Source organism: Cupressus sempervirens, chromosome 4 (assembly GCF_028749045.1).
Source record: "Cupressus sempervirens isolate cs-2001-9-10 chromosome 4, ASM2874904v1, whole genome shotgun sequence".
Taxonomy (NCBI): Eukaryota; Viridiplantae; Streptophyta; class Pinopsida; order Cupressales; family Cupressaceae; genus Cupressus; species Cupressus sempervirens.
The window spans coordinates 289942775-289970065 of record NC_143121.1 but is presented as its reverse complement, the minus strand read 5'-3'; the positions used below and the strand labels follow the sequence as shown (position 1 = coordinate 289970065).

At 35.8% G+C, this 27291-nt stretch overlaps 1 pseudogene; it reads right to left on the bottom strand.

Annotated features, from left to right (window-relative positions):
- Positions 1-1751: 1751 nt before the first annotated feature.
- Positions 1752-27291, bottom strand: part of LOC149561139 (vacuolar protein sorting-associated protein 51 homolog pseudogene) — a 58754-nt pseudogene continuing 33214 nt past the window's right edge.

The window sequence follows — 27291 nt, the reverse complement described above, 5'->3', positions numbered from 1 at the left end:
GGATCTGATTTGAAAGTGACACATATCCACTTGAATCTCCATCCCTTTCTACTACAAATATTCTCTTTTATCTCTACAACCAAAATTTGAATGTAATCTCATCATTGAGCTTCAATAAACTCAAAATATCTCCTCTAACTGATGAGAAAGCCTCATTATGATAAAAACATCAGATATGCATCTAAATTGCTGATAAATCCTTTACTAAATTGACTTGGAGGTAAAAAGACATCACCAACTGCATCTCCACTAATTTTTGTACATACTAGATTCATCATTTCACTAGAAAACAAGTTTGACCTGCCATACCAGAATGTTGTTGAAAAAAAGCACCTTGGAAAAAACTCTAATATCTCACACATACTACTTCATGTGCAAAAATAAATGGAAAATATGGAAAGTTCATTCTAAGAGCTTTCTGTCAGTATAAGATAGTCCTATGCTAGCCTCAATGACATACCTAGGGCATTCATTTCAAGTTCCAAGTTGAAAATGCATGATATGCCCGTAAACTTTGTTGAAAATCTCATTTAGGATAAAGTCTAAACTTTTGGATATAATTTTTTAAAATTTAAAATCATATGCATGTTCAAACTTAGAAACAAAATAATTTTATTTTATTTTATGAACCTTTCAACTTTCCCTCCAATTTTGCATCCAGGTCAAACTTTTTTGATTGGGCTTGACATGTGTCACCATTTGATTTGTCAGTCTTTGCACTATCATCACCACTTGGGTGCTACATAGCACCCTCCGATTGGTCCACAAAATGCCACCTACCACTTGATAGATCACCATGTGGAAACCTTTGATTGATCTCCTATGCACAGTCACCACCATGTCATCATCTTATTGGGCACTTTGCTACGTCACTACTACGTGGCATCACCTGATTATCCAAAACTGTCACATGACCACCTAGGCCCACTACCACATGTTAGTACATCACCATGTCACTTTGGTTAATCTTTTCACAACTTCTTAATGCAACAAAGTGACAACCATCAATCTTGTGCTATGTGGTGCAATCAGAAACTTGATACCTCATCCCGTTTTCCACATAGTGACTTGTCATTATGTCACATGAAACCTCATCAATCATCATATAACTAGTGACATATAAATTCTTTGACACATGTCCACCTTGCCATGTCATCACCTTGAGAAGTGTGCCAAGCCTGGAATGATCTAGCATGTGTCACCTCGCCATTAATCCACCTAGGCACTATGTGTCTGCTTTTGATTTATCTGGTTGGCTACCATGTCATCATCTTGGTTGATGTGTTTGGTAAAAAATCACTTTTTCATGCCTTCAACTAGCCATGGGCCCCACGTAGGAGGGGTCTCCAATCTCAAAAGGCACATGTTTTTAAGACAATTTAGACTTGAGTGTTGGGGCATATAAACAACAAAAATCTATCTCTCCTTCTAAATTTGGGATTAATAAATTTTGAAAATAAATTAAAAACCATTGCCTTACAAGATTGTCTGTGCACATTATTCAACCATGCCATTCACATGGCTCCCACATTTCATCTTGAACTTCAACATTCCCCATCAGTGCTTGTCCAACCCCTTTCTTAAACACAATCTTTACTATACAATATCCAAAACCATTTGAATAGTAATGAAACCCATAGAAAATTTTAGAGAAAATAAAATATATCTAACTCAACCTCAGACATAGTATTAAACTACTACGATCACTACTACAAAGCAACTCACCTTCAACTGCTAGTATAATTTATAAATTATGAACTTGCACTTTGCTCTAAGTTTTTTGTAATCTTTGCATAAATAATCTTATCTAAAATAGTAGGTTCAACAGGAATTGGGCCCAAACATCATTTAGCAGCAGCAACACATGAAACCTCATCTAATAGAAAATCAATGATGGTTTCATCTTTAACAACTTCCTTTAATGGATCTCTCAAGAACTGTGTGTCTAATTGAATTTGTTGGAATCTGCTTCTGTTGAATGTTTCAATCCACACATACTCTTGTAAGCTCTTTTAACACATTTTTTCTATGGTTGAAATAATTGATTCCTATGTGTAGTCAAGTTTTGTAAAAATTTCAATGTTTTGCTTGAACAACTTTGCAACATGACTGTCCAACAAGTGGTTATGAGCATGTTGTGTGCTTAATGAATACTTCTATCATCTCATGTTTGATTTCTATGAGAAGAATTAGTACTCCCTATTCTATTAGAGCGTTAATGTTTTTGTATAGATCCTCGAACTAGAACCTGTTGTACTTCTACTTCCATTATTTTCAATTCTTTAAGAAGAAAATCCACAAACATGTGAACATCTCTAGGCTCCTTGTACTTAAGCCAATTTTGTGTTGCTATAATTTTATTAACTATAAAAGAGATTTTACATGCCTTCATGTTGATATAAAGATGCATAATACTTTCTTCAGTTGAACAAAACATTCAAAAAATCTCAGCAGTGTTGTGGTTTCACAACGCACACACTATTTCTCCTTAAAATGGGGACCCCCTAGTAAAATTTTTATTTCCTAAATCCCTAGTCTAGGGCCTCGGTAATTTTGGGAATTTCTCCTAGAGTTTGGGCCAAGCCATGGTCCTCTAACTGAGAAACCCAGAGGTTAGAACTAGAGAATTTGAGTGTTAAAGGGTGATTTTTTAGTGTGCAAAAAACTAGCTTATTGGGGGAAAATTACCTATTTTGACTAGTGTTGACCCAGTTTTGTCAATCTAAGTCCTGGGGTGTCCTCATTTGGGTCCTATAACATGAGCTAATTAATGTTTGCTTCTTTGTGTAGATAAAAATGCGTCCTTAACTTGTCAAGGTGATAACTTTTGACCTAGAGCTCAAAATTCAAAATTGTTTACACCATTAGAAAGAAGAACTAAAAACCTAATTTTAGTCCTTAAAATAGTGAGCCTTTGGTTACCTAGTTTTAGGGATTGATGAAAGTTTCAACTTGAAATTTTGAGCAAAAGACCTTTGAAAAAGCCAGTTAAAAAGATCTAGAAAATCTTGTTAAAAAAGATATGGAAAAGTTTCAAACATTTGATTGTTCTGGATAATCTAGATCACTCTATCTTTGACCCGAAAGGATTGGGCTGTTGGAGAGAAGAAGAGATCAAAGATACAAAGGTTAGACACATGAATTAGAACAAGTTCCTCATCTTATGCAACTATTAATGACAAGATCCAACACAGGTGGATTGGAATTTCAGGTAGAAGAAGAAAGAGTTCAAGTTTATGAAAGTGTTTCAATTTAAAGAGGCTATAAATCATCAAAAAGGGGAAAATTAAGTACACAAAAAGTGATCCTAGACTCATTTGAGAAAAACCTAGAAACCATTTTCAAAATAGAACTTTGATTTTTTGGCAAATTGAGCTTCCAAGGTGCATTTCTTATGAAAGTGTTTGGCTATAAAGAGGGTATAAATAATCATAAAGGGGTAAATTAAGTACACAAAAAGTGATCCTAGACCTCATCTAAGAAAAAATTAGAAACCATTTTTAAAATAGAGAACTTTGATTTTTTAGCGAATTGAGCTTCCGAGCTTCTGAGATTCTAAGACGTGCTTCTTATGAAAGTATTTGGCTATAAAGAGGGTATAAATCATCAAAAAGAGGCAAAGTAAGTACACAAAAATTAATCCCAAACCTCATTTGAGAAAAAACCAAAAACCATTTTCAAAATAAAAAACTTTGATTTTTTGGCGAATTGAGCTTCTGAACTTCCAAGCTTTCGAGGTGCACTTCTTATGAAAGTGTTTGGCTATAAAGAGGGTATAAATAATAAAAAATGGGAAAATTAAGTACATAAAAAGTTATCTTAGACCTTGTCCAAGAAAAACCCAAAAACCAATTTCAAAATTGAGCACTTCGATTTTTTGGCGAATTGAGCTTCCAAGTTTCGAAGGTGCACCTAAAGTTTTTGAAAAATTTAGAGGTGTGCTGATAGTTAATTGCTAGTTCCAAATTTAGAGCTTTCCATGAATCAAAAATGCATTTTGATGGTAGTTCAACTCCTACAAACACCTAGAGAAGGTGGAGCTTCTATTCTTGGCATCTCTAGAGACTCTTACGTCATCTAATGGCTTTCTTTGTTTTAAGACACATAAAAGCTCATGCATTCATTAAATGATATAAATATGGATTGAGTCCTATTAAGCACTAGTTAGAGAGTCAGTTTGTACATAAATAGATTTGTTTTATTAGTTTAGAAGCATATATTTGCATAAAGAGATCTCTCTCTCTCAACACAAATTGGGGAGATGATTCCCTATAAATTCAGGAATGTAATATACATTATAGGTCACCCTTATTTTGATGCAATAATATATGCTATTAGTGCTCTCATTTAGAGTGTAGTGATTCTTTCCTAAGTGTGTTATCTTTTGTAAATGTGTGTTTATGAATGCAATGGAGCCAATATTTTTATTGCATTATTTTGATTGAGCAATCTTTTGATTCTGGTGTTTGCTACAGGTTTACAAATTCCATCGACATACTTAGTTCAAGAAGAGATCACCCTATTGTTCTTGCATAGATTTGTGTTTGGCATGAGTGCACTTTCTGTGGCCTTGCAATTTGATGAAAAGTGAAACATCTTACATTTATTGAATTCTCATTGACGATTGCATTAGTGGAATTAAGGAAGTGCTACTTCTATTTTCATTGGCTACCCACTAATCTTTTCAAAAGCTTAATTTGTAGACATGTTGTTTCTGTAGTTTATGTTTGTTAGGATTTTACTTTTTATGTTATTTTCTTAAATTTCTTGTTACCCTATCTTCGTTATTTGCTTTACTAACCCCTTGGTTAAATTAGGAGTTCATATAGTTACATTCATTAAAAAACAAAAAAATACAAAAAAATACAAAAAAATATTTCTTTTTTTGGTATGGTTATTCTTTTGAGATTGCAAGAAAATTCAAAATCTTATCCAAATTTTTTAGAACTAGCAAAGGCCTCCCTATGAAAAAAATACATTTATCTTCAACTAAGTAGATCCTAGTAGGTCACAAGATTGCCCAAAACCTTGGAGCTGATTACAGATTAACTTTTGAAGAGAGGAGTTTAAAAGGATTCCTACCATTAAGCATCGTGCAAAATGACAACTCAACAAGTAGGAACAAATGGAGGCCCTTCCTCATAGCTTCTAGCTCCACCTGTAGAGAAAGAAGTGGCTATCTCTTCTATAATTTTAGGAACTAGTATCTTTTCAATAAACATAAACAATTGAGCCATCACTATAAAAAATTCAATTAAAACCTTAGCTACTTGTGGTCTTTCAACAAGAGGCAGTTTTCCATTAGTGGAAAGAGTTCCCTTGGAGAATGAGAGAGAGCAATTTTTTAGAGATCTAAAAATGTCTTGAAATCCTCCTTGTACCCAATCAATGTATGGATCCCTTAACTTCACCAATATATCCAAGTTGTCTTCAAGCAACTACCAAAAATCTTGTTAGACATACATACTTCCTTGGAATAAAACACCCTTTCCACTATCCAAATCCATTCGCAATGGCCTCATTTCATTTGAACTCCCTCCTTTTGGTGTGATTGAAGGGTTTCCATGTCTCGTGTTAGTTGTGAATAAAGGTGACCAAACATATTTGAAACATGTTATTTGATTACAATATCTATAGCCTTAATAGCATAATCAGGAAGGCATGCCTCAGGTAAGACTTCATCCATTCTCTTGACATTTGATGAAATAACTTCTTGAAATTATCCTCATCATGTGTGAAACTTGGGACCTTTATTGTGTTCAAATCTTTCATTTCCCACTATGTGTGACTTCACACACCCACTTAATCTTCAATGATCATGTGTGCACACTATAAGCTCATGCATTTTATTTCAAATGCCTTGACTTTCATAATGGATCCATTCATTTAGAAACCCAAACATTTTTTGAGGTCAATTAGGTCACAAGGTTGCCCAACTAATTTTTTTTTTTAAAGTTAGACATCTAACCTTTCAAACTGATCAATTAATCACCTAGCACTGACTATATTCAAATTTGACTACTGAACCATCATTTAAAACTCATTTTACCACTTTTTGAAAACTGTGATTTTCCAACAGGGAGGCCTATGAGCCAACTTTAAAAATTGTCTATCAAACAATCAGGCCCTAAGATCTGACACATTGATTCTCTATTCCACATTATTGTACCTTATTAGATTTCATGTCATGATGATATATAGGTCAAAAGATATTGATCGTCAAAGTTGCTCACTTGAAACCACCTGCAAACAAACATGTCAAAAATTAATAAAGTGCATTCGATTTTGGCTTCGAGAATAGGTCAAATAGACATTTGAAAGCACAAAAATTGGGGTATTAGTTTACAAAATGAGGAGAGTATAAATCTATGATTTGTGCTCATTATGAATAATCAAGAACACTTAGCAAGTGGTCAAAGTTAGGTTCTCAAAATCATAGAATTGGGAACATTGGTAGAAAAGTAATTTTCACAAATGGAACAAACTTGGGAAAGTGTGCAAATGGATTTGTCAAAATTTTAAAATTAGCACACTTAAAGTATTTTTAGAGAAGAACATATTGGTACAATCTATTTGGTCCCACCTTTTATGGATTCAGATGTATTTCATCTCGAATAGGGCTATTGATCAATCTGCACCTTTTGACACCAATAAAACTTTATAAATTGCATTTGGAATCACGTTTGAAACCTAGTCGAATAAATTTTTCATAGGCTCAAATTTGGAACATAGAATTTCTTTGACCACTAGAATGAAATGCAAAAGGATTTTTCTCATTTTGGTCAATTGGGTCAAAGTTATAATTGGTCAAACATGGCTTCCCAGAATTTTGCAAAATATGAATCAGATTGATAACAGTAAACAACCAACTTTGAGGGATGTGTTAAAAAAATTGAAGCAATTAGAAATATGAAACATAGGTTCTCTAATATGCATACTAAACACTCCCAAAGAGGAAAGTCATAAAAATTTATTGGGTGTAAGATATTCAATTGTAAACTAGGCTTCCTATCACTGTTTGACACTTCGGCAAAAATGTAGATTTGAATAATGCTCAAAATGAAACTTCACAAAATGACTCAAAATGGAAATTTATCATCATTGGATGCATGAAAACATTGAATGAAAGTTTTTATAAACATGAAATACTTCATAGGCCTCAAAATGATGATTGAGTACACATGCATTAAAAACACTTATAAGGGCTCAAATTGACTCAAAATTTAGAATGATGCTCAAAATTAGGGCTTCAATTTTGAGTCCCAACACCTCTTTCACCTTATCAAAAAATTTATAATAAAACTAAGTGTAACTGGCATGATTGGAAAGAGTTGAAAGAGATGTCAAGCTTGTGCTAAAGGTTGTGTGAAAGCTTCTTACCAGCCTTTGTTTGTCAAGGAAGTTAATGATATGTATATTCCCATTTTGGATTATTTTTCTATTAATTTAGATGATGATGAACATGATATCATTTATATTGATGTTGATTCACCTAACATACTTTTCATGTAGCTTACACTCACATCTACATTTGAACATAGTGACTCTCTTGAGAGTCCTTTGTATTTAGCTATTATTCCTACTATGTTGGACATAGATCCTCTTGTAAGTTATCTACCTTCTCTTATTATTACTGATCAAAATAGGGGAGGATGGTATCATCCCTAAAGTGAATGCTCTAGCATAGTATCTTTTTGTGTGTTTACTTGTTGTTACGTACTTCCTCATATCATATTTTCTTAATGCATGTTTATATTTATTTAAATGACCATTTTTGCTCCAATGCACAAGGTGATAAAGAAACTTCTGCATTGTAATATTTTTCTATTTATATCTTACTTCTTCTATTTGTCATTCTATGTTCTATTTTACATGTGTTATTATTTGTACTTGTATCCTTCTGTTGTCTACTTGGATTTGCAACATGATAAAACTAATTCTTTTTGGTATTTTTGGTGGTCATCACAAAAGATTCTTCTTCATAATTCTTATGTGTACTTCTTCTATTGTGCTATAGTTCTACTTCCTTTGGGGAATGATGACATTTCATAGATGATACAGAACTTAAATATTATCATATAATCATACTAACCCCAAAGTTAGTAGATCCCTTTGTGCTCTTGCATGTTCTATTTTCATTTCCCTTGATTTTTCTTCTTCTAGGGGCATCTCATAGTGGAAAAATCATTTGATAATTGTATGCATACTCTATTAAATACATTGCTCCTAGTAAAGTGTTAGCAAAAAATTTAATGTTGGGCTTAAGCTTTGCTCATTTTTGTACTCTAATCATGGGGCAATTAATATAGATTCTAAGCCTAGATTTTGGTACTTGATGCAAGGAAGGATAGGGAAAACTAGGGCCAATGGCATACCTAGCTATCTGAACCACCCTGCAAGAGTTAACACAATGAAAGAAAATGCAAAAATAGAAACCAAAGGAGGAAGAGGAGTCAAATAATTTTATTGATTCTTCAAATAATCAACATACATGCCTAGCTATATGGCCTTTTGGGTTATGACCAAATACAAATTACATTCATACACAAAGATCAGTAGCAAATTCACATTTCTAGTTCTACTCTGCAATCCTCTTCAAAACTCCCTAAAAACTACTTAGCTCTAAGCCTAAACACTCTATTTATACTAGCCAAAATGGCTTACAGATCATTCTAGAATCATGGATAAGTCACAAGTTGGCTCTCAACAAATACTAAATGAAAATAAACCAAAATTAAATATACAAGTTGGCTTGCATCAACAATTAATTATCCTGAAATCGATGTCCGAGAAAAAATACAATATCTCCTCACTTCAGTTGAGTTAGAACTCACAATTTGAACTATGGATATATATCTAGGTCCTCTAGAACTCCTCAATTGTGCAAGGTCTAATTCATTAAGAAAAAGTGCACATCCATTCTGAAAGTCAGGCACAGGAAACTATCACGCAGAACTACCAGAAATCAATGTTTTTGGAGAATTTCCATATCTCAAAAAATATAAGGAGTTAGGACTTATGCTCTGGACCATAGATAGTAATCTAGGCCCTCTTTAACACTAAAGTGTGAAACCATTCATTAATTATGGAAAATTAGTTACACAATCTGTAATAGGCACCCATAAACTAGAAAATGCAGTTTCAACAACAAGATAAAAACTAAAAACATGCAAGATAGATGTGCAACCTAGGATGCTCCTACATTAGACAACTAGGGTTGGAAGAAATGATTCTCTTGAATCATTGAGATGTCACAACCTGAGTTGAATCCAACTTAGATTTAGAAATCCATGAAGCATCTTCCATAGGTCTATTCTTCCACTTCACCAGATATTCATAATAATCTTTTCCTCTTGTGCTCTTACTGATTCTCTAATCCAATATGTGTTCAAATTCTTCAATCTACTTATTAGGATAGTCCTATGATACAATAACTTCATCATCTGATTTATGATACTTGTATAAATCAGCCACATTGAATATAGGAGATATATCCATTTCATCAGGTAACTCAACTTCATAATCATTTCCAATGTCAATTTTTTTCAAGATCTTACAAGGTCCAAACTTCTTCATATTTAGCTTACTGTATGTTCCAATAGGAAATCTTCCTTTATTCAAATGAACCATCACCTCATTACCAACTTGATAATAATGATGTTTTCTAAACTGATCAGCATTCTCATTATACTTCTGATTACTTTGTTCTATCCTCAACTTCACTTCCTTATGCAAAGACTCCATATAATCAGCAAATTTTTCTCTTGCATCACTTCTCTTTTCTTCATCAAGAATATTTCTTAAATCTGATACTCCTCTAGGCTTCATTCTAGTAACAATATCAAAAGGCATCTTCCCTGTACTCCTATTCACAAAATTATTATATGCAAATTTAGATTGTGCCAATACCATCTCCTAATTACTTGGCTTATTCCCAACTAAACATCTCAGCAAATTACCCAAGCTTCTATTTACAACCTTTGTTTTTCCATCTATTTGTGGATAAAATGTAGAACTAAACTTCAATTCACTACCCATCTTCTTCCATAAAGTCTTCCAAAAATAACCAACAAACTTACTATCTCTATTAGAAATAATACTTCTTGGTAATCCATGCAATCTCACAATCTCTTTAAAGAAAAGTTTAGCAACATGCTCAACATCTAATGTCTTCTTACATGGTATGAAATGAGCCATCTTAGAAAATTTTTCCACTACAAAAAATATGTAATCACACTCCTTCACTATCTTAGGCAATCCAAGAACAATATCCATACTAATGTCATTCCAAAGTTTCTCAGGAATAGTAATAGGTGTATACAAGCCAATATTTTGACTTACTCCTTTTTCAACTTAACAAACTCCACAACTCTTTACAAATTTTTGAATATTCTTATACATTTGTGGCCAATAATACTTCTCTTTCAACAAACTTAATGTCTTATCAATTCCAAAATGTACAGCTAATCTACCACTACGCTTTTCCTTAATCAGATTCAACCTCATAGAACTTCCAGGAATACACAACTAAATATCTTTGAACAACATACATTCTTTAATGAAATACTCATCATACTTACATGATTTGTCAGATTTGGTGCTTTGCACTCTCTCCATGCCTCAAAAAAAATAGGTTCAACATCATACAAGGGTAATTGCACCAAGTTGTGTTGCCAAAAGGGGGGTATAAGTGGACACCTTTTTTTTGAAATCAACAATTTCTAAAATTCAACAAGAATTTGAAGATAGTTACACTAAAAATTTTAAGATATCACACAAAAAAAGTAGTAGTCCTTTGAATCTAGTTTCTAAACCACTATTTTTTTTTTTCAAAATGGTGTAGTGTCCTCAAAAAAGGGGCCACAGAAAGTGGTACTATTTATTGCAAAAAAACATAACACAGTACAAAATGTGCCCCCCCTAAAATTTTAACTTTTTTTTTTGAAATTCTTTAATCACTCTAGTCAAAAGTTACTTAACACTATGTAGTTTATCATAGATTTTTTGGGTAATTTTATAATGTGTATTTTTTTTAATGAATTTTTTAACTAGACACATCCCAAAAATGTGAAATATCTATGTGCTCCCCCTAGAAATGATTGAAAACTAATCTAAAATCAAAACATCTTTTTTTCAAAGTATGTAGAATGGAGTCTAGTTTCTAAAAAATAAAGTTGTTGCAAAATTTGATGAAGAAGCTAAAATCTATAGCCCAATTAGTACATGTTGGTTTTTGACAAAAAATGGACATACATTCAAAAGAAATTATAGATGAAAGGCTTGAAATAGTTCAAATTGAAAAATAAATTATATGATTATATAGCTACCATAGAGACCTACAATGTCATGTAACCTAATCTTATCGATGCTTAACCATGAGGAATCTTGAAGGAGAGCACACAAGAAAAATCAATGATTTTTTGTATGTTTGCAGCAAAACACATCTTAGACCAATTTATAGACTCCAAAGCTTTGGGTTGGATCTCCAAGGCAAAACCAAGCCTTAGGCTTGGTTTAATGCAAAGCTTTGAATAGTGCATGTGCACTATTTAAAGATTTTTGAATTTGGGTCTCTATAGCACATGCACACTATAGTGCACACACACTATTGAGACCTAAATAGTTCATAGAGAGGGAAGAAGAGATACAATGAAAGAGTAAGAGAGAGGGAGGGATGGTTGTGTGTGTGTGTGAGAGAGAGAGAGAGTAGGCGATCAGAGAGGGGAGAGAGAGTAGGGGATGGGAGAGAGAGGAAGTGAGAGAGTAGGGGTGGTAGAGAGAGTACATGATGGAAGAGAGAGGAAGTGAGAGAGAGAGTAGGGGTGGCAAAGAGAGAGTACATGATGGGAGAGAGAGATTGAGAGTAGGGGATGAGAGAGAGAGGAAGTGTGAGAGAATGAGTAGGTGTTACAGAGAGAGTAGGGGATGGGAGAGAGATGAAGTGTGAGAGAGTGAGTAGAGGTGGTAGAGAGAGTAGGGGATGGAAGAGAGAGATTGAGAGTAGTGAATGGCAGAGAGAGAGTAGGTAGTGGGACAGGGAGTGAGAGAGGGAGAGAGAGAGGAGGATGAGAGTGTGTGTGAGAGAGAGTAGGGCATGGGAGAGAGTGTGAGAGAGAGTAGGGGTGGTAGAGAGAGAAAGTAGGGGATAGGAGAGGGGAGAGAGAGAGTAAGGGATGGGGGAGAGAGTGAGAGAGAGAGATAGTAGGTGGTGGAAGAGGGAGTGGGAGAGGGAGAGAGAGTGGGGGATGGGAGTGTGTGTGTGAGAGATCTAGAGAGTAGAGGATGAGAGAGGAGAGAGGAGAGAGAGAGGGGGGATGTGAGTGTGTGGTGTGTGTGAAAGAGAGAGTAGGAGATGGGAGAGGGGAGAGAGAGAGAGATTAGGCGATGGGAGAGGGAGAGAGAGGGGGGAATGGGAATGTGTGTAAGAGAAAGTGAGTAGGGGATAGGAGAGAGAGGAAGTGTGAGAGAGAGTAGGGGTGGCAAAGAGAGTACAAGATGGGAGAGAGAGATTGAGAGTAGGGGATGGGGAGAGAGATAGTACAGGATGGGAGAGAGACATTGAGAGTAGGGGATAGGATGGGGGAGAGAGAGAGAGAGAGTAGGAGATAGGATGGGGGAGAGAGAGAGAGTAGGCAGTGGTAGACAAAGTGGGAGAGGGAGATTGAGAGAGAGGAGGATGTGAGTGCATGTGTGTGAAAGAGAGAGTAGGGAATGGGAGAGGGGGGAGATAGAGTATCTTGAGAGAGAGTAGGGGATGGGAGAGAGTGTGAAAATGTGAGAGAGAGTAGGAGGTGATAGAGAGAGTGAGAGAGAGAGAGTGAGAGTGAGAGTGAGAGAGAGTAGGTAGTGGGAGAGGGAGAGTGAGTTAGAGAAAAAGTAGGGGATGGGAGAGGAGAGAGAGGGGGATGGGTGTGTGTGTGAAAGAGAGAGAGTAGGGAATCAAAGAGGGGAGAGAGATAGAGAGAGAGTAGGGGATGGGAGAGAAAGAGAGTAGGTAGTGGGAGAGGGAGTAGGAGAGGGAGAGAGTGTGAGAGTAGGGATGACAGAGAGAGTGAGAGCAGGGGATGGGAGAGAGAGAGAGAGTAGAGAGGGAGTGGGAGGATGAGAGAGGGGGGATGGGAGTGTGTGTGAGAGATCTAGAGAGTAGGGGATGGGAGAGGAGAGAGAGAGGGGGGATGGGAGTGTGTATTTGTGAAAGAGAGAGTTTAGGGGATGAGAGAGGGGAGAGAGAGAGATTAGGGGATGGAAGAGAGAGAGTAGGTAGTGGGAGAGGCAGAGAGAGGAGGAATGGGAATGTGTGTAAGAGAGATAGAGTAGGAGATGGGAGAGAGTGTGAGAGTATGAGAGAGAGTAGAGAGTAGTAGAGAGAGCTTGTACAAGATGGGAGAGGGAGAGAGTGAGAGTAGGGAATGAGAGAGAGAGTAGAGATGGAGAGAGAGTACTTGAGAGAGAGAGATAGTGGGTAGTGGGAGAGGGAGTGGGAGAGGGAGAGAGAGGGGGGATGGGAGTGTGTGTGACAAATCTAAAGAGTAGGGAATAGGAGAGGAGAGAGAGGGGGATGGGAGTGTGTGTCTGTGAAAGAGAGAGAGTTGGGGATGGGAGAGGGAAGAGAGAGAGAGAGTAGGGGATGAGGGAGAGAGAGTAAGTGGTGGGAGAGGGATTAGGAGAGGGAAGAGAGAGAGAGAGTAGGGGATGAGGGAGAGAGAGTAAGTGGTGGGAGAGGGAGTAGGAGAGGGAGAGAGAGACGGGGAATGGGAATGTGTGTAATAGAGAGAGAGATTAGGGGATGGGAGAGAGTGTGAGAGAGAGTAGGGGATAGAAGAGAGAGAGTGAGAGTAAGGGATGGGAGAGAGAGAGTAGAGAGGAAGAGAGAACTTGAGAGAGAGAGAGAGTAGGCAGTGGGAGAGGGAGTGGGAGAGGGAGAGAGAGGGGGGATGGGAGTGTGTATGATAGATCTAGAGAGTAGGGGATGTGAGAGAAGAAAGAGAGAGAGATGGGAGTGTGTGTTTCTATGAAAGAGAGAGAGTAGGGTATGGGAGAGGGGAGAGAGAGTAGGGGATGGGGGAGAGAGAGTAGGTAGTGGGAGAGGGAGTGGGAGAGGGAGAGAGAGGGGGAATGGGAATGTGTGTAAGAGAGAGAGAGAGAGTAGGGGATGGGAGAGAGTGTGAGAGAGAGTTGGGGATGGGAGAGAGAGAGAGTAAAAGTAGGGGATGGGAGAGAGAGCATAAAGAGGGAGAGAGAGAGTGAGAGAGATAGTAGGTAGTGGGAGAGGGAGAGAGAGATGTGGGGATGTGAGTGTGTGTGAGAGATCTAGAGAGAAGGGGATGGGAGAGGAGAGAGAGAGGGGGGATGGGAGTGTGTATCTATAAAATAGAGATTTTAGGGGATGGGAGAGGGGAGAGAGAGAGTAGTCAGAGAGAGAGAGAGAGAATAGCAGATGGAAGAGAGAGACTAGGTTGTGCGAGAGGGAGTGGGAGAGGGAGAGAGAGGGGGGATGGGAGTGTGTGTAAGAGAGAGAGTAGGGGATGGGAGAGAGTGTGAGAGAGTGAGAGAGAGTAGGGGTGGAAGAGAGAGAGAGAACATGATGGGAGAGAGAGTGAGAGTAGGGGATGGGAGAGAGTGTGAGAGAGGGTAGGGGATGGGAGAGAGAGTGAGAGTAGGGGATGGGGGAGAGAGAGAGAGAGAGAGAGAGAGAGAGAGAGAGAGAGAGAGAGAGAGAGATTAGGCAGTGGAAGAGGTAGTGGGAGAGGGAGAGAGAGAGAGGTGGGATGGGAGTGTGTGTGAGAGATCTAGAGAGTAGGGGATGGGAGAGGAGAGAGAGAGTGAGAGAGAGTAGGTGGTCGGAGAGGTAGAGAGAGAGAGTAGGCAGTGGGAGAGGGAGAGAGAGATAGTACGTAGTGGGAGAGGGAGAGTGAGAGAGAGAGTAGGGGATGAGAGATGAAAGAGAGAGTAGGGGGAGAGAGAGTAGTGAATGGGAGAGGGGAGAGAGGAGGGGATGGGAGTGTGTGAGATAGAGAGAGTAGGGGATGGGAGAGGAGAGAGGGTGAGAGAGAGAGTAGGTAGTGGGAGGAGAGAGAGAGTAGGGGATGGAAGAGGAGAGAGAGAAAGAGAGAGAGTAGGGGATGAGAGAGGAGAGAGAGAGCAAGAGAGAGTAGGGGATGGGAGAGGATAGAGAGTGAGAGAATAGGGGATGAGAGAGAGTGAGAGAGAGTAGGTGATGGGAGAGGGAATAGGAGAGGGAGAGTGAGAGAGAGAGTAGGGGATGGGAGAGGAGAGAGAGAGTAGGGTATGGGGGATGGTGGGATAGGGAGAGATGTGTTTTGACATAGTCATGTGCGCACTATAGTGTGCACATGATTTATAATGTGTACGTGCTATAGTGCATACACACTATGTCAAATCACCCAAAAATGGTCACAAAGCAAGTTTGGGTCCCATTTCATCCATTCTTTGCTTTTTGTATGTTGTGCATTCTATTGTTCTGATAGAAAACACGGGTTTCAAGCTATTGAAAGTTAGCAAACACTATTTGAAGACTTTTTGAAGCTAGAAAACACCAAATTCAATCATTGGATATGCTATTTGAAGACTTTTTGAATATTCTTTCTATAGAAAAGGTTAGTACAATCCTTTTTAAATGTTGTTTGTTGATATATAGATACAAATTTGATTATAATTTGACATCTTGTTTAATATATAGTGAATTCATTGAAATTTATACGTTTGAATGAAATGATATTTTGAAATGGTTAGAAATTTGGCAAGTTGTTTGATATATATCATGTATTTATTGAAATAATTATAATTTTTATAAGTATTTGAATAATTTTTAATTTACACATTGTAAGTAATTTAGATGTTTGAATAATTTGACATTTAGAAATCATCATCATGCCAAGGAAGAAATGAAAAACTCAAACAAATGAAGATAGGGAGAGAGATTTTCCAATTAAAAGAGATAAAATGAAAGTACTACGTGAACAAGGAAAATTGCAAAGCAATAATGAAGAATTGACTTTCGAAAAGGATCAAGAATCACTGATACAAAGAAACAAAGAAGAAGAATTAGAAAGACAAAGAGAACGAATGAGACTGTTATGCTCAAGAAGACAATTTAATTGTGAAGCTACACCATCTTCCAATGTTGGAGTCATATCATCCTCTCATGTTTAAGAGACACTAATTTGTAGATATGATGATATACACACTCCATCACGTCATGTTGAAGGCACAACATCAACATATCATGTAGGTGATATTCCATCTTTTGCTTCTTATCGCCAAGGCACATCATCTTCGATTCAAGGTACACAATACACTCAACCTTATGTTGATGTTCAAAATGTTGAGGGAATGGAAGAGATTATAACACCTTCTAGAATTCATTTTAGAAGACCAAAATATTTGATTGATATTGATACTAACATTTTGAAATCAATGCATGAGAAGATTAGCAAGTGTACTTGTCAAAGAAAAGTTAATCGTATGTGGAGATTATTTTTTGAAGAATTAAATATTATAGGTCAATGCAATTATTTGTTGAAATGATGAAGAATTTGAAATTTAGGCCTATCATGAATATTCTTGGTCTAAGAATGATGGACGATTCAAATGAAAAAAATATTGTAAATAATCTAATGAGTGCTTATGACAAAGTGAGTTCTGAATCACACACCAAAGATAGTAATATCACAAGACAAGTACTTACATCGACAATAGTAAGTACCCAAATGAAGAAAGCTTGACTCATGAGAAAGACAAGTAAAACAATAAAAATTGGTAGAGGTACTCTAAGGAGAGCCATACTAAGGTGTGAGAGATTGGAAGATCCAACAAAAAATGAGTTATGGACATTTAGCAGTAGACTACTGTGAAGGGATAAAGAAATTAATGAAGCTTTGAAATTATTGATTGAAGATTTTTGAAAAAATAACACACGTGTTTCCCCTAATCAAAGAGATGTTGTAAGAAGGAGGATTGGTAGCCACAATCGCGATCCACATGAGAAATATTTTTTGGACTTAACTTAGATACAATTTTTTGCAAAATTTATTGGTATGTATCTTCAAATTTGAATAAGTCAAAGATTTTTGGAGATGGGTAAACTTTTTTATGTGAAGATAAATCACACACATACAACTTCTTGTTGTAGGATACATATTGAATTTTCTAACCATTTTGATATTTTTAGGCATATATGTGTGTTTTTGCATTCTGAGTTTGTTTTGTAGGATTGTGACATGAATGAGCCACCAAGGTCTTCAAGGGAATTCATATCTAACATTTTATGTGAAATAGGGGATGGCCAACAATTTTACAAGACATCATTCTTGGATGGTACATGCTTATTTTGTGGTTCTTTGCAACTTTTATCAACTTGTCAACATATGGATAATACACATGCAATTGAAAATGAAATAGTAGATTATAGAAAATTTAAGACAGTGACATATGCTCTAAAAGATGGGAAACAGGGTAAAAGATGTGATTTAGTCATTGAAAAAATTCCAATGTATGAGTTCATGAAGATTTTTTGCGAAAAGATTATTTATGAGTATGCAAGGTATACACATAGAGCTCGATGTTTGGATTTAAAATTCAAGTTGTGCAAGGATATGTTTCCACTGGATACCATCATTTTAGTTGTAGACTTTTTAGAGAACTACACACTACAACTATAAAATGAGGTGCAAGAAAAGTATTATACTTCTCAATAGGTTTCCATATTTGTTCACATAACATTCATGCATTCACCCACAAGTACAGAGGATGATAAGAAGATTTTGAGGGAGTACCATTTTTACATCAGTGATGATTGATCACATTCTATAGAATATGTACATGATTGTTTTCAACTATTTTATGAAGATTTGGCTAACAGGGGCATAACATATTGTCAGCATATTATTTGGTTAGACAATTGGTTGAGTAGGATGCACAGGTTGTGTAGAATTCAATATATGTGGAATTTCATAGAGGCTAGTCATGGAAAGGGAGAGAACGATGGTGCAGGTGCATGTATTAAAAGAGCCTTAGCTCATGAAGAACTAAAGTACAAAGATGGAGCAATATTGAAAGATGTAAAATCCATCATCTAGTGGTGTAATACTCCAATGGGTCTAGGTAAGGAAAGTGAGTCTACGGTTTGTAGATTTTTTTGGTTGATAGATAATACTAATATTGCACCATATGAAGATTGTTACACACTAACATGATCCAGTGAGTTGCACTCTTTTAGATGCTCTAATGCAAGTTCATGGAGTATCCACACACAAAAAATGAGATACTATTGTCCATTATGTGCAGAGGAAAATTGGGATGATTGTGAGTCAATTGAATGGGTGGACAAATGGGATATATAGGTTTTTGACCCAATTGACACCTATCGTCCCCCATAAGCATTGGAAATGGTAGAGATAGATTCATCTATTGAATTTGATTGCTTGTCTGATCTAGTGCAACCTAGTAATATATATATATATATATATATATATATATATATATATATATATATATATATATATATATATATATATATATATATATATATATATATATTTGTAATTTCAATATGTAACTTTATAACTTTTACCTAAGTATTTTCTAAATTAATGACCACATTTTGTACATTTGTCACTATAGGTCATGTTTTTGCTATTATTGCACCTGAAGACAATGAAGGGACATATTATTATTTGTGTTATTGAGTCTAAACCAAACAAAAATTGGATCACTCAGTTATAGATGGTGAAGGTTTAGAGTACCATGTCAGTGTGGTGATTGTAACTGATACATGGCTTAGATGCTATTCTGTGAAGAACCCTAACTTGTGGTTATTTGAGGATTGGCAAATAGAGAGGAAGATTCTTCATTATTCAAACCTTGTTCTCACATCAAATTTCCACTTGATAAAATATGGTGGAAAACCACATAATAAGATTCTTTAGAAAGTTCGCAAGTCAGACCATGAGGCAATACTTGAGACATTAAAATGTAAAGTAGATCTAGTTGGCTCATTATATTGAATAGGGAGAGAGGGAGAGAGAGAAAGAGTGATCAATTGAATCCAAATACAATGTTGCAACCTCTCCCCCAAGATTGTCCACATGATAAGGTGGGTATTATTATTATGTGTAAGTGATGAGATAAGTTTAAACCATAGATTTTATGTTTTGATTTGTTTAAAATCAAGATACATTACTTGAATTTATATTAGATTCTTTAATAGGACCCATTTTTAGATTAGTCATTTGAATAAGTGAAATTTTATAATTTGTTGTTTAGATCAAAATGCAATGAAAGAACATGAAAATTGTTAGAATGTGAATGCTTTGTGATGTAAAGTCATGATTGTGTGCATGTAACCAGAAACTTCATACTGGAAAAAGCAAGGATACAATGGGAGAAGTTTCCAAGACTCATCAAGCCATTCAAGAAGCTGCTTGATCATTGCTAGAAGCTCAAACAAATAATTCTTTGCATTTGGAACATTGTTACCAATAATGATATTATGACTAACACACTTTTATCTTTTATTTGTTTTGTATAGGTTTCGGTGTCAAATCCTTTAAGGATGACCATAGGTTGTTATGTTTGTTCGCTCTTAGTCTGAAGATTGCAAGGTTGTGATTGTGTGGAAGAATCCACACCCTTAAGGATAATCATAGGTGGTTCATCAATGTTTTATTTTTAGCCTTCCTTTTTCCCTTTAGACATAATCATGTTTATGTTCTCACAAGTTGGCTCAATGATTTGTAGTTGATCTTTGCATCCTTATTTTTCTTCTTAGAACTTTCTTCTTGTTCATGCTTGGATACCTAGGTTCATTGAAAAACTTATGATCAGTATTAGTCATGAGTCCATCCACCCCAACTTTCTTATCATCAATGAGATCTTGAATGAGGTATTTAAGTTTCATATAATTTGATGCAAAGTGCAACAATGGAAGCACAACCTTAAGACCCAACCCCAAAACCAACACTCAAGATGTTCAAATGATTGAAAAATTGGTTTTTTTCACTTCAAAAAGTCTATACCTTTTCAAGGAGACACTATAAGGGTTTTAAGACTCACCATACACAAGTATGACACAAAGCAATTTGACCCAAATAAAGCCTTTAAGGACAAGTTCCCTTAATTTGGGTAAAATAGGGATTTTGTGGTTCTAGGCCTCACAACTTCCAACAAATGCTAGAAAATACTTAGTCACAACCCAACTAAGCAAAATCCACCACTGGTTGCACTCCCAACAACCCACAACACAAATTTCAAGGAAGGACCTAAAGTCTTATTAGGTCTCCAATCCTTGATTTTTGCCACTAACTTCAAAACTTCCCAAAAGACTTAAGGAAAAAATCACACTTTTAGATACCATTTTTCAAGTTCTCTCAAACCCCAAAGTTGTAGAGATTGACTCCACTCCAGCAAATCATAACCCTGACTAAGTTAACATGCCTAATTAGCTAGGTTAGGCTTGGGTTTCAAATAAAGAGGTTAGGAATGGGTGCATAGAACCAAAACTCCACTTCTAAGGTGTTCTAATAACTCAAAAAAGGATAATTTGTTTGATCACCAAGTCCTTAAAGTCTCTCCATCTCTTTATCTAATTCGGTCTTCTTAAAATTGGTCAAATACATGGTGATATTTGACCTAGGGCTTCCTCCCAAAATTCAATGCCTTCAATTCCTATTCCAAAACTGAAAAAGTCTTATAGTACACATCCCTAACTTGTTTCATACAAGTGGAGAAGAAATTCCACTAGTGGATCAGTAAGTTAGGGCCATTTGAATGCCAAAACCCTGAAATTGAGGGTTTCTCAAACCAATAAGCTTATAAATTCGATTACTTTTGAAAGAAAAAGGATAAAAAATTCAAACCACTACCAAAAGCCTTTAGACACTTAGCATCAAATTTTAGATCAAAAGGGTCATCATCCACCCCTTATTCTTCCGTATTGTACTTGCAAAATGTCAAAAAGTTGCATTGAAACAGGTATATTTTATTGATTTGAAAGAAATTTTACAATTAGATCTTCCCTCTTTATCCATTTTCAAATTTCTCAAGCCTAAATAGGCTATTTCCAGCCATTCCACTCAACCATCAAATGGTTTGAGCCATTAGGACTCCTAAACCAGAAAGTTGCTTAGCAAATTATAAAAGTTGTTGACAACTTTTAAGCAACTTTTGCTGCTATAGCAAGAAATGTTGTATTTAAACTTTATTAACACTTAGAAACCTTGTTAGGCTTCCAAACCCCTAAGGCACACCTAGAAAAATATGAAATGACTAACATATCATCCATTAGGACCAAATGATGCCCAAGGTTTATAAACACACCAAGGGGTTTTGTGTCCTTAACAAAATGGATGGGTCATAGGTGTGTGCTAAAATGTTGTCACACTTCTATGAATCATTACATGTAAGAAAACTCAAGAATGAGCCCTCACAAATCGATCCATAGCTCTCTACTCATAGAGTGCAAGGGTTTACAATGGAGGCCCTCAGTTTGACCTATTTTTGTGCCCATGCAAGTACACCATGAGATGAGAGATTCAAAGAGGAAAAGCAAGAATGCTAGTCTCCATGATCTTCAAATATGCATGAAAATAAGATCTAATCTATGAAAGAAAAATCTAATCTATAAATGCAAGATCTAAGCTAAAAGCCCATGATGGGTGCAAGAGAGAAAAAGACAAGAAAATAGTTCTCCACAAAAAAAAGCTTTTGTATTCAAACTCCTTCAAAAATTGGTCTTCAAACCTGCAACATAACGATAGTATAATCATGGGTGTCTAACATGAGGAGAGGGCTCTCCCTTATAAAGGAAATTATGGAGGTGAGAGGCTTCTCACAACCAATATGGGATAATAGAGCTTGATCCATGTGAGACAAGATTCCACCAATTAGAAAAGAGGAGTGGTTGAGGAGAAAGTGGAAAGATAAATCCCACTTAGATCACATTTTTAAGTGTAGAGAAATTAAATAAAAAGAATTTATTTTATTTCCTTTTTTCATCAAAAGAGATATTTAAGTGGGATTTTTATCTAATTAAAAGGGAGCAAGTTCTTTTTAATTAAATAGAAGATATTTAATTAAATTAAAAGAGAGGTTTTTCTCTTAATTAATTAAATGTGGATGAATTGTTTAATTAAAAGAGAGGTTTTCTTTTAATTAAATGGGGATTTTATTTTATTTAATTAAAAGAGAAGATTTTATTTTAATTAAATAAGACTTGGAATAAAATGATCAATCTTAGAAATGAAATAAATCGAATTTGATCAAGAAAATTGATTTGAATTGATTTAATAAAATATTACAAACCATTGATTCAGAAAATTTGATAAATTGATAAATTGAATAATAGGGGCCCATAGTTTAGGCAACCATTTTTGGGTGCATACATTTGCCCCTCTTTGACTAATGTGTGATCGATTCGGGAACACATGTAGTCAAAGAAAGAAATTGAAGTGTGAGGTCAATTTGGGATCACAAAACAACCCAGATGTGTGGTCGACTCGGGAACACATCAGGACAAAGAATAAAAATAAATTTTAACTTGAAAAAGTTGAGGATAAAATTGATAAAACTGAATCAAGGATTGAAATTGATAATTACTGCCCCCTCATGATCGAAATCGAAATGAGATAGAGAAGAAACTACAAATTGGTAAATTTGATCAAATCGAATAAAAGATAAGGTTCTTGATGTAAGATGAAAGATATAAGAATCATAGAACCAAGGTAGATCATCAAGCATGAAATATTATGCCCCAAAGGTGATTTAGAAGAAAAGAAGTGGGGAAAAATAAAATGGAAGATAGAAGTTTGAAAGATATGGAAAGAAATAGAAATAAGAAAAGAAAATGCTCCAAAAATCAATCAACTGTTTAAGATAGAAAATTTGATTGAGATCACGAAAAAAAATAAGGAAATGAAGATCAAAACGTGACCACAATTGATTAAATGTCCACAATAAAGATGAAAGGAGAACCCTCTCAAACTCATAATGCAGCCTAAAAATGCAAACTAACATGAAGTCTAATAATGCAAGCTACATGAAATGCAATGGTGTACTTGCAAAGGAGCAACTGTAACATAGGATTTTGTGTTCATCATTCATTAGAGAATGTAAAAGAACTTATTTTCATCATTGGGCCATTATTAACAGACATCGAAAAATCACACAATCATCACTAGTTACAAATGCAACTATGAAGATATGAATGCGATTTATATTGGATTGAAATGTGAAAAGATTCTAACATAAGCATCAAAGACATAAAGGTCAAGATGACTTCGATGTTAGCTTACCCAATTTAATATAGAAAAACTATGCTCGCATCAAGGCATAGATGCCAAGATGACTATAAGAATGGTTGTGCAAAAACAATCAAGGATGATGTCTCAAATCTCCTGAGTGTTTCAAGGGGACAAAAAAAGACACTCTAGAGTTCAAGACCATACCCACAAACAAAAAAAATAAAAATAAAAATAAAAATAAAAACATGTCTCATGCCCCAAGTCTTCTAGCGATGCATCATGGAGAGACTTATCAGACAAAGACGCTCAACACAAATCAATAACAGTTAGTACACAGAGAAAAAAAATCATGACATAAGTCAAGCATCAAGTGTTGCGTTTAAAAATTTAAGTGTGTTAACTGATACTGAGTTCTGAGGACAAGGATCAAATGCTTGCAGGAAGGTAAGATCACATGATGATACTGGGTAAGACTAAACCAATAAGTGTTGAAAAACACTCCATGTCAATGGGTGTTGAAAAACACCATTTGCGAGGTGTCCTAAAGACTCACACATCTAAGAAACCAAAGCTAACATAGTTATGCCCCCTAGACAAAGACCAATTCCAAACCAAGGTAACAAGGACAAGGCATGGTGGAGAAAGGCTAAGTGTCGAGGACATGTGCTAAGAAACAGGGGTGCAAAGGCCTCAAGTAGCGCCTGTTTCCAGGTTTTCACCACTTGAATTTTTTTTTTTTTTTTCTTCGACTTTTTATATTTTTTTTTTTTGTATTTTTGCTACCAAGGCGCCTGTTTCCAGGTTTTCACCAAGGCACTTTTTCTATTTTTTTGAATTTTTGAATTTTTTTATTTTTTTTGTATTTTTGGAATATATAATTTTTTTGAAGATACATCAAAGTGCCTTTTGCTAGGTTGTCACTAAGATGATCATTTTTTCAGGACATTTTTCAATTTTTAGAATTTTTACAATATATCATTTTTTTGGATTTTTTAAAATATATCAATTTTTTTGGATTTTTTTTCAGGATCAATAAATATGTACAAAGATGCCCCTAGACAGAATGGGCATTATGGATAGAACTTCTTCAAGTGCAAGACATTGATAGGATCAGGGAGCTGCTCTCCCTCTGCTGTAGATAGTAAATAGGCACCTGAACCAAAAGCTGCTGTAATAATGTAAGGTCCAAGCCAATTAGGTTCAAACTTACCCTTTTGATCTCTATTCTGTTGATTCTTATGGTTCACACGTAGGACAAGATCTCCCACTTGAAACTCTCTAGGGTGAACCTTTTTGTTGAATGCTTTTGACATGCACTTTTGATAGACTCTCATATGGTCAAATGATGCTTGGCATTTCTCATCTAAAAGTTCTAACTCTTGAAGTCTCATGGCATGGTATTCTTCGTCTGTAACTAGACCTTTGAGAGAAACTCTAAGTGAAGGAATTTCAACCTCTAAAGGTAACACTGCTTCAGCACCATATGTAAGAGCAAAAGGAGTAGCCCCAGTAGGAGTGCGAATACTCATTCTATAGGCCCACAAAGCTAGATTTATTTGTAAATGCCAATCTCTACCATTCTTATGAACTGTTCTATGCAAGATTTTAAGAATGGTTTTGTTTGATGCTTCTGCTTGACCATTCCCTTGTGGGAAATAAATAGAGGACCAATGTTGTTTTATCTTGAACTTCATACAGAGTTGCTTAAGGTCCTTATTTTTAAACTGACCTCCATTTTCAGTGATAATCTCAGAAGGCACTCCATATCTACAAATAATATGATTCAAAATAAATAGAGAAATTGTCTTTCCTGAGGCAACAGAAAGTGGGACAACTTCTACCCATTTAGTGAAATAATCAGTGGAAATAATAATAAACTTATGTCCAAATGACGAGTTGGGATGAATTTTCCCAACAAGATCAAAGACCCATCATTGAAATGGCCAATGAGATATAGAAGGAATGAGCTCCCTACTTGGAGTATGTATCAGGTTACCATGTTTTTGACATTTTTCACATGAATTCGCAAAAGCTACTGCATCAATTTGCATTGTGGGCCAATAGTATCCTACCCTAAGTAATCTTCAAGCCATGGCAAGACCATTAGAATGTCCCCCACAGATACCCTCATGGATGTCAACTAACACTTGATCAGATTTGTCCTTTTCTAAGCATCTAAGAAGTGTTCCATCTAGACCCTTCCTAGACAAATCACCAGAGATAAGGGAGTGATGAGAGGCATTTCAAATAAGGTTTCTGCATTTAGATCGGTTAAAGGTTTCAGGTATAATCCCATCACAAATGTACGAGTAAATGGCACCATAACGAGATGACTCATGACCAACAAGGTTACAAATAACATGACTTTCTTGGGAATCATAGATAGGGTGATGTAGCTCTTCCACCAGGAATTCAAATCTTGATTCATGTTGCTCTAATTGAAGAAGTGAAGCAAGTGTAGCCATAGCATTAGCTGCCTTATTTTCTATTCGAGGAAATTGTTGAAATGAGACAAATGTGAAGTAGAGTCTCAAGGAATCAACCATTTTCTTGCAAGTGACCAATTTATCATTTTTTGTTAGACTATCATCATTGACTTGGTTGATTATCAGCTGTGAATCTCCATAGATGTGTAACTCTGTAATTCTCCATTCTATGGCCATCTTAAGTCCATTTGTTAAAGCTTCATATTCAGCAATATTGTTTGTACATGGGAATAATAACTTGTAAGATTTAGGAATTGTGTACCCATGACGAGAAATAAACAACACACCAGCTCCTGAACTATTTTGCATAAAAGACCCATCAAAGAACATCTTCCATGTTCTTTCAATCAGATACATGAGGTGCTCATCTGGGAAATCAACTTGAATAGGTGCATCATCTTGTAGTGGAAAATCAGCCAATTGATCTGCTATAACTTGTCCTTTGATTGCTTTATGCTCAATGTACTCTATGTCAAACTCTGAAAGAATCATCATCCATTTAGAAAGTCTACCTGTGAGGGCAGCCTTACATAGTAAGTACTTGAGTGGATCTATTTTTGCTATAAGGTGTATAGTGTGCACAAGCATATAATGTTGCAACTTTTGGGAAGCAAACACAACTGCAAGGCAAGCTTTCTCAAAACCATGATTGAAGCTGCATTTAGAATTGAGGATGTTTTGAGAGAGCAAGGTATTTTGACCAAAAATGGTAACAACAACAATAATGGTCATAATAACAACAAAAACAAAGATAAAGGAAATAACATCAATTGGAATAAGAACAAACAAGTGGTCAATGATGGAGTTGTGGATTCCTCAAATCCTAAAGACCAAGCTGTTCTCCATTTGGCTAGTGCTAATCAACATAGTAACAAGCCAAGATATCAAGAAAGGCCTAAATGAGAGAAACGTAACTTCACCCAATTGGGTGAGACATATGAAGAGATATTTACAAAGCTCCTTGCACATGATCTTGTGCACCCTTATGATGCTGCAAAGTTCTATATACCTAAAGTTAAGCCATGGTGGTGGGATGAGAAGGCTTATTGCAAGCTTCACAATGGCATTGGACACAATATTGAAAAATGTGGAAGATTCAAGCATATTGTTCAAGATCTTATTGAGAATGGAAAACTTAAAATAAATGGACTAAATACCAATGCTGATCACACAACATTCAAAGAGCCTTTGCCCAAATATGAGAAAGGGGAAGCTTCCCAACCTAAGAATGGTAGGGCTGCAATCAATTGCACTTATTCAAATGCAGAAAATGTTATCAATATGCTTGAGGTTGTAGAAGAAAGTGTCAATATTATGGACGATAAAGATCCCAATGGTTATAATTTAAATTTGAATTCTCCTACCTTTGGTGAAAAACCTATGTTGGTGTTAAGGGGTACTCACTCTAGAGAGTCATCTCAAGGTCCCCTTGTCATTAGAGGACCCAATTCAAACCGGTCAAGTAAACCTAAGCAAGTGTCTTCTCAAAGTCTCAATGCTATTACACGAAGTCAAGGTCCCCTTGTTATCAAAGGACCTAGTTCAAA